This window comes from Pristiophorus japonicus, chromosome 3 (genome assembly GCF_044704955.1).
Source record: "Pristiophorus japonicus isolate sPriJap1 chromosome 3, sPriJap1.hap1, whole genome shotgun sequence".
Lineage (NCBI taxonomy): Eukaryota > Metazoa > Chordata > Chondrichthyes > Pristiophoridae > Pristiophorus > Pristiophorus japonicus.
Window position 1 is genome coordinate 301,600,113 of NC_091979.1, and position 12,649 is coordinate 301,612,761.

Here is a 12,649-nt window from a genome sequence, read left to right on the forward strand (position 1 = left end):
AGGCTTCCTTTCATAGTTTGGAGCGGATTTTACCAGCGCTTTCATCCTTCTCCTCCTACATCTAAAGCACCATTCAAACAGTAACATAAGTACAACCAACATCTGCACTATCACTAATACATGTGACATAATTCTTATCCAAGCGTGTACATGAACATTAAGTCCAAAGTTCTATTGGCCAACACTTTCTTTGTGTCCTTTTGCAGCTCAACAATCTTTTAATCACGATAATATATTTTTGTCGTTGCTCACGGACACTCTTCTCCAATGCTGTCTGTTCCTCACTTAGTTTGGGAATAGGTTTTGCATGAGGCTCTTCGAATCCCTCGTACCCCGCCTTTACAGTGTCTACCACCGTTCGATTGACAGTTTCTTCTTTTAATTCTGGGTATATAATATGTCCCTGAATATTAACCTCTTCTCTGGTCGTGAACCAAAAGTCGGTGGTAGTGATGGGGCAGTGCGTTACTCCTCCCACAGTCATGTTAGTGGTTGTGATGCTGACACGCCATTGCCCATTACTTGGTGATCTGCTGTTGTCTCGAAATCCAGCATCAGCGGGGTTACACTCAGGACACATCCTACTGCACGGCTGTATCCACAGTCATCTTGATCAAAATTGGACTGTTCTTGGCACAAAACAACCTGTTTATTCTTATAACAATCTTTAATGCACACACCCTTGGTATTATCTCCCTTCTTAATAACGTATTGGTGCAGTTTGTGGTATCTGACCCGTGTTTGGTTTCTTATTTCTCCTATATTGTCAACTTTATACAGGAGGTTTCCCTTGGTCACATCATATTGTGGTATTGACAGTACAAATCCCATTATATTCTGATGACCAGTTACACATTTAGTTTTAGGAACCCATGCATGGCTGTTTCGCCTGGTTTTACAGGCGTCTGTTTCCCTTTTTCTCAAGGTCCATTCCCTGAATACATCATTGGTTATCCAATCTGGGACCTCCCCATTTTGTATCTGTTCTAAGTTATGTTCTACTGTAATTATCATCCATGCTCCGTACCCAGCGCATACCGCAGCATTTCGTCCGCTTTCGCTATTGTACTTTTGGTTCGCGTTTATTAAGTTAATTGTCTTGGCATGATCCCATCGTGTGTGGGCCACTTGTAACAATTCTCGTTCGGCCCCATCTCCCAATTGGGCCTGCATTTTCTCATTATCATTTCCCAACTCCAACAACCCTCCTAGGGTTTGGGTGAGTGTGTTAACCTGCTCTTCTACCATCTGGAGATCTGTAGCATTTACCGTGGCTATGCCCGCCGAATATCCCGCACCCATCAGTTCTAATATCTCCATTTTTCATCTAACCTTCCCTTTTAATGTGATAAACCTCAGGGATTTAGACTGGGGTCCATCTAAGGCCCGCAGTGTCAGATTTTTAAACATGCTTATTGTTTTTGACCCACAGGAACTGGGCATCATTAGATCGGTCAGATTAGAAATATCATGATTATCTTCTGGCGTATTCCAAAGTGTATTTTTTACTTTGTGTATTTCATTATTAACCCCACTTTGGCCACCTTTGTTATGTGAGGGCACCTTGGAGTTCTCTTACACAGGAACATCGTTCCCCCTCCTGTATAATTGTCACAACTTGTACTTCCCTCTGGGACGGGTGATGGGCTATTGGTTTCTTCCTTGTCCTTGTAGAATTATAGGGGCAGTGGCGATCACGGTTATATATGCATTCTGTTGATAAAACACATCCTGAATATTCCAGGCTTTTAGTTACATTCTTACCATTTCTACTTCTACCGGATTGTTTGCACCGTTTCTCCGGGCATGTGACCTTTCCCAGGTCCATTTATCCTCGTCTTCCTGTCGCATACCTTTCAACTGCCTACTCAGTTCCATCCCATACTTCCTAATTAAAGGTCCTAATTCTACTCCTCCTGTAACTATTCCCTCAGGGAGTTTCATTGCTCGTCCAGTCATTAGTTTGTAAGGGGTGAGTCCTGTTGTGTGGTTCGGTGTAGTACGCAGTCTCATCAATATGGTGGGCAGGAGTTCCGGCCATGCTTGTCCGGTTCCCTAGATTGCTTTACTCAGGGAGGTTTTGAGGGTACTATTCATTCTTTCTACCATTCCCGCACTCGGGGGATGGGAGGGGATGTGCTTAATGTTCAGTATTTTACAAGTTTCCTTCATTACCTTTCCTGTGAAATGAATCCCTTGGTCTGAATCTATCTGAATGGGAATCCCCCATCTAGGAATGACCTCTTCCGCTAATATATGGGTTACCGTGGTTGCGGTGCAATTGTGGGGGCGAATGCTTCCACCCACCTTGTAAACTGGTCAATAATCACCAAGCAGTACTTCCTTCCCCTGGAGTTTATTAGGGGCCCAGTAAAATTAATCTGTATGTTTTCCCATGGTGCCCGTGGGCGGGGTTGGTATGCCATCCTTATTTTTATCGCTTTTCTCGGATTATGTTGGGTGCACGTAACACAGTGCTAACAATGTTTAGCAACGTCGCACCCAATTCCCGGCCACCACCAATCCCGTGAGATATTGGATATCATGGCATTACGTCCGGCATGGTTAATGCCGTGGTGTAACTCCATGATCATTTGCCAAATGCAGGAAGGGGCCAACACCTTTCCGTCCTTTCTCTACACGGAGTCTATACCAGGTGATCCTCCCTTCCTCTCCCATTCTGCTCTTTCTTCCTCGTTCGTTTCTGCGTGCAGTTTAACTATGTTTATGTCCTCCTCTGTGGTAATGCTACAGACTGACTCTATCTTTATGTCTGCGGATGTGGCCGCTTCTCGGGCGGCATTGTCCGCAGCCTCATTTCCACGCTGTATTTCGTCCACGACTCGTTGATGGGCCTTTACCTTTATCACTGCCGCTTTAGCTGGTTTGCTGGTTACTTATAAAAGTAATTTTATACGTTCATCGTGTTTGATGGCCTTGCCGCCAGAGGTAACAAACCCTCTCCTTCCCCATGCTACCATGTAGTCATGTACTACCCCAAAGGCATACCTACTATCTGTATATATATTCACTGTCCTTCCCTCTGCCAGTAATAAGGCTTCCGTCAATGCGGTTAATTCTGCTACTTGGGCCGAAAGGCCTGCGTCCGGTGCTCCCTGCATCACTACCTCGAGATACTGGTTTAATACCGCCCATCCCATACGTGCCGTGGGTGGCCGTCGACGTACCGTCGGGATCTGTCCACTTACAATGTGAGGTCTGGGTTTTCGAGAGCTCCCTCACTTACATTCCCTGGGATACTTCCCATTCCAATGCATTACACTCGTGAGGCTCCCCCCTAGTGGGGATTCCTTCTGCCGGGTTTTCCCCGGTGTCTCTAACTATCTTTACTGATTCATCGTGGGGCAGTAAAACGGCTTCCCACTTCGCACGGCGGACATTGGAGACGGCCCGAAGCTTTCCAGTGTTCAACATTTCTACCAGAGTGTGTTTGCTGTGTAGGACAATTTCGCCTGTCATCACAACAGGTTCGCTGACCTTGACTGCCCATGTGGCGCAGTCTAGCGCAGCCTTGCATCTGGACAAGCCCCCGGCTACTGGTGATCGTTGGGTTGAATAGTAAGCTATGGGTCTCATTCTGGCCCCGTGCATTTCTGTCTCTCATCAGAGAAAATGGCATTTTTAGATTGTTTCCAAACTTTTATTGATTTTTTCCTAAACTGTTCATATTATTTCTTTTACAAAGCTTTCCAAACCCAAGATTTTCCAATACAACCAAAATATTTATCAAGAAGAATATCCCAATATCCCAATTCAAATACTGTGCTGCAAATCTTTTTATTTAAATGTCTTTTACTGAACTAGAAGCTTTCACGTCATTTAAAATAAGATCCTACACAAAGGAAACAAGGGCAGAGCTTCCCCAGCCTGTAGCCTCAAGAAACCCATGCAGGCTTTTTTTAAAGACTTTACACTCTCCCTTCTCCTTTCTTTATCTCACTCATAGACTAAATTAGGCGTCTCGGCCTGCAATAACTAAATTGAAAAGACAGCACTTTGTTTACAATTCTAAATGATTTAAAATGAGCCAGACATTTTTAATTAAAGTTTTATCTTTTGTTAAATAAACCCATCCTTTGTGCATTTCCTAGCTCCGTATCTTATCATCAAAATAACTTACAAGTGTCACTCAGTCCTAGGTACACAATTCAACTTCTTCACATTTCATAAACTTCCCACATCTAGGCCAACACTAAAAAGGTTAAAAACTTTCAGCTCACTGCCCGAAAAAGGCTCTGCTTCAACTTCGGGTGAGTTTGGATGTACTCTGGAGGTCTTTTAAGGTGATGTGAGCATCTGAATAAACATCTTTTCAGACTGTGGACGATTGGAATTTACTTTAGTTGTCTTAGTGGGGACATTTATTGTTTGTGAACAATCGGTGTAATACTGATAGGCCCCATTCAATAACTATCATTTCTCAGCCTGTCTTGATGAGTACGCTTATGCTGCAGACTCGAGATGGCAGAAGGTATATTCGACAGCATTATGTGCCCAGTCTAAGACGTGCCAGACTGATGAGGAGGACCAGACGTTACACCCCCCACACTTACAGGGAGAAGCGGTCTTACCTCAACTTGTCTGATAAAACCTGTCTTAGGAGACTGCGCTTCCACAAGGAGGTTATCAGTGAGATGTGCCAGCTCATCAGGGGAAATCTGCAGCCTGCCATCACCATCAGGACTGCACTGTCCATCGAGGTCAAGGTCACTGCAGCACTTTCATTCGACACACCGGGTTCCTTTCAGGCCTCAGCTGGCGACATTTGCGCTATATCTCAGCATGCCGCACATTGCTACATTCGACAGGTCACTGGAGCCCTTTACGCACGCAGGATGGACTTTATCAGCTTCCCTATGACCAGGGAGGCTCAGACTGAGAGGGCTTTAGGATTCTACCGAATTGCTAACTTCCCCAAGGTGCAGGGAGCAATAGACTTTACGCACATCATGATGTGGGCATCTTTTCAGGATGCAGAGGTTTTTAGGAACTGCAAGGGATTCCACTCCCTGAATGTGCAACTCGTTGTCGACCACCAGCAAATTATAATGGCAGTAAATGCAAAATTTCCAGGCAGCATCCATGATGCTCACGTCCTACGTGAGAGCGCTGTCTCTGACATGTTTACCAATCAGCCACAAGGTCGATGCTGGATGCTTGGTGACAAAGGATATGGCCTCGCCACCTGGCTGATGACCCCCCTGAGTGACACCCACACCGAAGCCAAGAGGTGATACAACAAGAGCCACAGATCCACTCGCAATATTGTCGAGAAAACCATTGGAGTGCTTAAGCAGTGCTTTAGATGTCTGGACCACTCAGGAGGTGAGCTCCAATACCACTCTGAGCAGGTAGCTCAATTTGTGGTTGTGTGCTCAATACTGCACAAATTGGCTATCAGGAGGTGACAAGAATTGCCAGAAGGGACTGATGGTCCACCTCAGCAAAGAGAGGAAGAGGAGGACGAGGAGGTGGACGCTGACCTTGGGCCAGACAATCAGGCTGATGCTGAAACCATGCCCCTGTCCCCCTCTAGAATATAGGAAAGGGCCCATGGTGGCTTCTTAGCTGCAAGACTCTTACGTCAGGAGCTCATAAATGAGCACTTTGTTTGAAAGAACATTGTTGTTATTTACAAAGCTGCTGGGTGCGCAGGTCATACATCAATGGTGTGCATCACCTTGGTGATAGTTAAAGCTTAAGTTGATTCAAGTTAAGTGTAATTATCCCCTTTCATGTTAAGGAATAACCAGTGTGTAAAGGTACAGCTGTCTGAGACAATGCGCAACAAGGTTGTGTTAAATAAAAAAACATTTAATCCAACCATAAGTATATCTGTAAAAAACACCCCACCCCACCCCCACCCCACCCGGCAACAAATTTATCACATTTACATCATTACAATTGTCCCCATTTCCAGCAAAACAGACACAAATGCAAACCACCAAGGTAGCCCCCTCGCCCCTTGCCCTGATCCTCCCACCAAAATAGCAGCAGCAACCTAAAAATATGTCCCAGACAACACCTGCAGCTAGGCACCTCACTTTCCTTCTCCCCCCCCACCCCGCCACCCCCGCTCATGTCCCCGCTTCTCATCCCCACCTCTACCCCTTCCCCTTCTCCTCCTGACTTCAGGCCGCCTGGCCGAGGAGCTTCTCAGGCGTTGCTTAATTGGGCGGGAAAAAATAATACCGCCCGCCCACTTTTTTTAGGCGGAATCATCAGAATGGGTGAAACCAACGCCCATAATATCGCCCAGCGTTACTTTCCGCAAGTAATTAACACAGGTTCAATAATACCGACCACCCACTTTATTTTGTCATAAAGATCACATTTGCCAAAACTAACGCCCAGGAGATCGGCCAACGTCACTTTCACCACCTCGCATACATCTCGCCCACTATATCGTTCGCCCAAAACACGCTCAGAAAAAATGGAACTGTCTGAACGAATCACAGTGGTGTGGGCACCATTTTTCAAATCGCAGGTTGCTTCATTCAAAAGGCTGCATCAACTTTGAGGGAGTTTGGATTGACTCTAGAGTTCTTCTCAGGTAAAGTGACCATTTCAATAGACATATTTTCAGACTCTGGACTATTGGGGTTTACTGTAGGTGCATTTCAGTGAGGAAATGATTGCTTCTGATCAATCGCTATTATACTGTCATTGCAATGGGGCCAGCCATTTCTCAGTCTGCATCGATTAATACACAGATGCTACAGAGGGCAAATGGCTCAATGTCAAATGCACATCATTATGTGCCCAATCTAAGACGTGCCAGAATGAGGAGGAGGTCCAGACCATACACACACCGGACTTACAGGGAAAAGAGGTCTTACCTCGACGTGTCCGAGCACACCTGCCTTTGGAGACTGCGCTTCCACAAGATGGTGATCACTGAAATATGCGAGCTCATCAGGCCAGATATGCAGCCTGCCATCAGGACATCAGTGTCGGTCAAGGTCAAGGTCACCGCGGCACTGTTTTTCTACGCGTTTGGATCCTTTCAGGCCTCCGCGGTCGAGATTTCCCCTCTGTCTCACCCATCGCTGCATTAGACAGGTACGTGCGTAAGGTGGACTTTATCAGCTTCCCCATGACCACGGAGGCTCAGACTGACAGGGCTGGAGCATTCTACCGCATTGCTAAGTTCCCCAAAGTGAAGAGAGCAATACAGTGCACTCACATCGCTATGCGGGCACCTTCTCAGGACCCAGAGCTTTTTCGTAACAGAAAAGGATTTCACTCCCCAAAGGTCCAACTATTTGTTGACCACAACCAGATCATAATGGCAGTGAATGGCAAATGTCTGGGCACCTTCGATGAGGCTCACATCCTGCGTGAAAGCGCTGTCTCTGACATGTTTAACAGTCAGCCACAAGGGCAATGTTGGATACTTGGTGATAACCGACATGGCCTAGCCACCGGGCTAATGACCCCGCTGCATGACACCCACACCGAGGCCGAGAGGCGATACAACGAGAGCCACAGAGCCACACGCAATTTGGTCCAGAAAACAATAACTGTGCTTAAGCAGTGCTTCAGATGCCTGGAGCACTCAGGAGGGGAGCTACAATACAACCCTGGGCAAGTAGGTAAATTCGTGGTCGTGTGCTCCATGCTGCACAATCTGGCTATCAGGAGGGGACAAGAATTGCCAAAAGGCACTGATGCTCCACCTCAGGAGAGAGAGGAAGAGGATGATGAGGGGCTGGACACTGACCTAGGGCCAGACAATCAGGCTGACTATGCAACCATGCCCACGCCCCCATCCAGACCACAGGAAAGGGCCCGTGGTGGCTACATAGCTGCAAGACTCAACTGAACGATTTGCCTGAAAGAACATTGCTGTAATTGACAAAGCTGACAAAGCTGTGTGTGCAGCTCAGACATCAATGGTGGGCATCACCTTGGAGCCAGTTAAAGTTTAAGTTAATTCAAGTTAAGTTTTATTTAACCCTTTTATGTTAAGGAATCACCAGTGTGTAACGGTCCAGCTATCTGAGACAATGCGCAACAAGGTTATGGTCAATAAAAAAAATTTAATACAACCATTGGTCTGAAATCATAAGTATCACGGGCAAAAACACCCCACCCACACCCCACTTTTTCCACAATTGACATCAATCAAATGGTCAACATGTCCAGCAACACAGAATACAAATGCAAAGCAGGAGGGTGGCCCCCTCCCCCCATACGTTACAACAAATTGCGTACACCCAGATAGAGATATAACACAGCCATCACCTGTAGACATCACCTCACTTTCCTTCCCCCCTTCCCTTCTTCTTCCCACCTCTACTTCTTCCCCTCCTCGCTCCATGTCACCTGGCCGAAGAGCTCCTCAGGCGGTTTCTCATTGGGGGGGATGAAGGCAGAGGCGGTGATTGCATGGGTCCGGGAGCGGGGGGGTACTGAGGTGGAAACATTCTGGGACCAGAAGCAGGATCTTGGTCCTTGCTCTCATCTGTCGTTCACACTGGTGGTGCGGAACCTAGGGGTGGAGTGCTATGCTCCGGGATCACTGGGAGTCCTGTGCCAGCGGTGTTCCTGGCTATCGCCTCCAGGGCCAGGTGGCCAGGTGTCGGCATATGCCCCCCCCTCCCAATGCATCGAGGATCTGGTCACCAATGTCTACAGTCCTCCTGGACAACTGTACCTTCTCTCCGCTCTCATGTGGCGCTCGCGGACCATACCTGTCGTGTCCACGAAACCTCCGCGAGGTCGGCGCCGTCCTGGAGACAAATGGGGTGCCCTGTGGCGAGGTGCTTGGGCCCGGTACCTCCAGAGTGGAGGCGGGAACGGCCGGAGGAGCACTAGATGGTCTTGGGGTGGAATGGCTTCTGGAGCGTACTGATGCAGGTTCGTCGAAGTATGCACTCTCATCCATAGAGAACAGACCCAGGGATTGACAGGCGAGAATCAGACCTCCTCAGCACCAGATGTAGGATCGTCCGGTGAGTCTGGCCCCGCGCCCCCACCTTCTGGCCTCTGTGGTCTTGCCTGGGGCCGCACTGCTGGCTGAGCTGCAAAACACAAATTAGGTTATGAGAGGAGAAGGGGGTGCTAGGGTGATAGAGTGAGTCCAGCGCTACACACAGCATTTGCATGACAAAAGCACCACCACCATCAAAATCATCACAGACATCACATTTCATGACAATCAATAGATTCTGCATTGCAATGATTATCATCGGGCCAGCATTATTTATAGGACAATTTTAGAAATCATCTATCATATATGATTGTTCGGATATGAGTGGGTGTGGCATCTATTGACTTTACATGACGCAATGGTGTAAGCTTTACTCACGTGACTTCACTTCAGGGTCTGCAGATGCATCCGTGGCTGTCCGGAGGTGCTTCCCCACGAGTGTTAGCACTCGCTCCTCCATTCTGTGATGTCGCTGGGGACTGGTGGCCCCCCACCTGTTCGTCTCTGTACGGACCTCATCGTCGATAGCTTCTTCTGTAAAAGGTGACAGGACGACATGGCATGAAATCATTGCGTGATATCATTGCTAGGTTCTGTCACAGACACTGATACAACACATAACCGACAGATATAATCATGATTATTATGATAATTATCATTCTTTACCTAAAGACATACACCGTGACCGCAGGCTTTGAGTACAACATTCCCGGTAAAAATGCAAGACCTCACATCTGCTGATAGTCACTCATGACTGTTCCAAATCAAATTGTATAATTACATAAGCACATATAAATAAATGCAATACTTACTCTTGCGGATCCAACAAGGTTGATCCATCGCTTGCAGCATTGGCTGCCCTCACGCACCTCGTTGGTTTCGACAAGACCACCTCTGTTATCTCCGTCCATATCTTCTGGGAGGCCTTTGGGGTGGGCTTCCCACTCCCTCCCTGTGTCAAATCACCCCAGTGTAACTCGACCTCCTGCAGGAGGGAGGCATTTGACTCATCAGAGAACTTCCTGGCTCTTTTGCGGCCTCCAATGTGCTTCTCTCCCAGCTCACTGCTCTCTCAAGCGTCAGTCTCCACAGCGTGCTGTGATGCCTCCTCCTCTCCCTCCATTATAGGCACTAAATTTGGGCAAATATATGGCTGGTAACAGCTAATTTTTTTTCCCAATTTGCTCTAAAGCTTGAAACTCTCCCTCCTTCCTCCCAAAGCAGCCACACCACACCCACACACGCCTTCACTCCCTCTCAGCTCCCTCTCTCTCTGGCTCCTCTTATGCGCATGTCATGATGACCCTTGACCTCCTGAATCGCAGAAATCGAACGTGGCAATGCCGTTGCTAAGGATGGCGACATTTTACAGCAGAACATCAGAGAGATTTAACGCTACCGCCCATTTCATATCGCTCGCGGTAACACCCAATTTCAAAAATGGAGACTAGGGGCTTTGAGAATGGGTGAGAAGCCGGCGATCTGAAAACCCTTTTTACTGCCCACGCCGGAAATAATGCCCATTTTTGGGCGATCTGCACAAATGTGTAAAATCTAGCCCATAGAAACATAGAAATTTACAGCACTTCAGCCCATCGTGTCCGTGCCGGCCAACAAACGCCACATGGCACTCGGTCAGCACACACATATACACACACACTCACAAACACACCCATATACACACCCGTACACACACACCCACACAGTCACACATACACACATACCCATACAAACACATACAGACACACACACGCACACACATGCACACACATGCACACACATACAAGCACTCACACACACACACTCACACACCCATATGGATACCCAGGTGCAGACCATCCAGTTTGTACTGATCCCATCTCCCCCAGAACCAGTTCCAATGTCCCAGGAATTTGAATCCCTCCCCCTTGCACCATTCCTCAAGTCATGTATTCATCTGAGCTAACCTGCAATTCCTACTCTGACTAGCACATGGCACTGGTAGCAATCCTGAGATTACTACCTTTGAGGCCCTACTTTTTAATTTAACTCCTAGCTCCCTAAATTCAGCTTGTGGGACATCATCCCATTTTATACACACACACATAGATACACTCACACTCATATACACATACACCCACACACATATACACACACATATACACACACACATACACGCTCCCTATGTTGCATTGTTTCCAGCTCCATTCAGCTCTTTAGGTCACATATTCAGGATGTTGTTAATTTTCCAAAACTTCAATAAAGTATTGCAGATAAGATGCTACTGTATCACCAGTGGCATTAATACCTCTCGCCACAGTCTTACGCAGGCACAGCCTCACACAGGCACAGCACAGCAATAAATTATTGCTGCCAGGGGACTGAATAAACCATTTTTGTCAATTTTAGGAAAAAGATCCAATTAACTTAAGTAACACTGCACAGTGCAGTATTTTAAAATCCTTGCACTATACATCAGAGATTTTTATTACCATTAAGACAATACATTCAATAGCAGGTTTTGTATATTTGACAGAATTTCAAGCCTAACAAGCTGCAATCCCATTAATGTATGCTGATGTACAACGCAATGAAGCAGTGTAGATATTTGTCCCAGTACTGCTGTTTACATCATATTGGTGGCCCCTCGAACGAGGATGACTCGCTTCCACATGGGTTCACAGACGTTGCAATGAAGGGCCCAATGTTCCAGTCCTGAACTCTAATTGAAGGGTGGAAGATGCCTGTGCGTGGATTTTTTTTTATGTGTGGTTACCGTTGCACATCAGCCGCCACACGGGCTTGACAGAGCTAGGTCTTGGTCCAGTGGCAAGGGTAAACCAAGACGACTGGAGACCAGGACCTAGTGCGCACACATATCGCAGTGTGGGCTGGCCCGTGCTGCCCCTGGGCCCTCGGCTCTTCTGGACCCCGTACCCTCATTTGCCGCACCTCCGTCATAATCTCTCGCTACTCCTCTGCCACAGACATTCGCCACACCTCTGTCACAATCTCTCGCTGCTCCTCCGCTACAAACATCAGCGCTCCTCCGCAACAATCTCTCACCGCACCTCCGCCACGATCTCTCGCCGCTCTTCCGGCACAAAAAACATTCATCGCACCTCCGCCACTATCTCTTACCGCTCAACCGCCCCGACCTTCCCGTTCCTCCGCTGTACATGGGCCCCACCGATATTCCTGCCCATGTTCCAAACGGAGACCTGGGTTTTGATGACATCACCCAGTCGCCCACTTCAAACCTGTCACACAGTTGTAGCAGCTGGAAGCTGCAGTGGTATGTGTTAAGTATCGAATAACTCCACGAGGCTAAGTACGGTGAGCTAGTTCAGGCATGACCTTACTTCAGTTTATTTATTCTCAAAGTGAAGATTCAACATGGCTGCAAACATTATATACACTGCTTGCACGTGTCTGTCAGTGACCATTAGGACTCCGACAGTCGCGCCCTCCAGTGGCAGGTAAAACCCAGCTAACATTCATAACATCATTGCCCCCCCAAAGTCCTTGGTACAGGTTGTATTTACAAGTTGAGATGGTCCGGGGTCTTCCGTTCCCTGGTTGATTGTCTCAGATCGAACCCAAGTTTGGGTAAGTTAGTAGGACCATTGCTGCATTGCGGAGCAGTCGGTCTGACAGAGCTGTCGTGGATGGTAGGTTTGTCATCGTGAATGACACAAGGGTCAACTATGGTTG